This window comes from Cyprinodon variegatus, unplaced genomic scaffold (genome assembly GCF_000732505.1).
Source record: "Cyprinodon variegatus isolate N-32 unplaced genomic scaffold, C_variegatus-1.0 Scaffold101, whole genome shotgun sequence".
NCBI lineage: Eukaryota > Metazoa > Chordata > Actinopteri > Cyprinodontiformes > Cyprinodontidae > Cyprinodon > Cyprinodon variegatus.
This window is the reverse complement of record NW_015150554.1, coordinates 421,439-422,167: the sequence shown is the minus strand read 5'-3', so window position 1 is coordinate 422,167 and position 729 is coordinate 421,439. Positions and strand designations below refer to the sequence as shown.

At 32.9% G+C, this 729-nt stretch overlaps 1 gene segment (V, D, J or C); it reads left to right on the top strand.

The window, feature by feature from the left end:
• The window catches only part of LOC107084470, a 22,681-nt gene that overhangs the window by 2,019 nt on the left and 19,933 nt on the right, over positions 1-729 (top strand).

Sequence of the window (729 nt, the reverse complement as noted above, 5' to 3'; positions counted from 1 at the left end):
TCATGTTTGGCTAAAAAGGTTTCTTGCAAGCACAAGATGTCACAGCGCAGCATCATCTGATCAACAACCAAATGGCAAGCTTTATCATCAGCCCTTTGCCCTAAGCGCAGGCCACGACAGTTGTAAGAGATGACTTTAATATCCATAAAAAATTATGACTTTATGCTTATATTTTTTAACAAACCCCTCTTAGTATTATTTACAATCTTATTACATTTTCCTTCACTATTTTCATTATATTTTGTCCCAGGCATATAAAAAAAATAAATTTTGCTGACATTGCAAAAAAAAAAAAAAAAAAAAAAAAGCTAGACAGCTTAGAAAGCTGCAAAAAAATCTACACACCTGGGTGTCTAACTGCAAGATTTTCATTTGACTCAACAGAAGCACAGAGGATGCCAAAGCATTGATGGTGAGAAGGAACGAGGAACTAGACAAATATATCAGAGAGAGGCCTAAATACGTTAACAGAAGACTCCACAATCCTCCATGTTAAATATGAACAATAGGTTAATGTTACCTGTACCTGCACTACCATCAGCAATGATTTGAATATATTATGGAAAATCATCTGACATCAACCTGATATAGACCCTGACAATGATTGTCTTTCCACTATTGTGACTAATTATAATTATATTACTGAAGATCAACACAACAATAAAAATAAACTATCAATATTGAACTTTAACAGTAGAAGTATGTAGAGTAATTTCAATTATATAAACG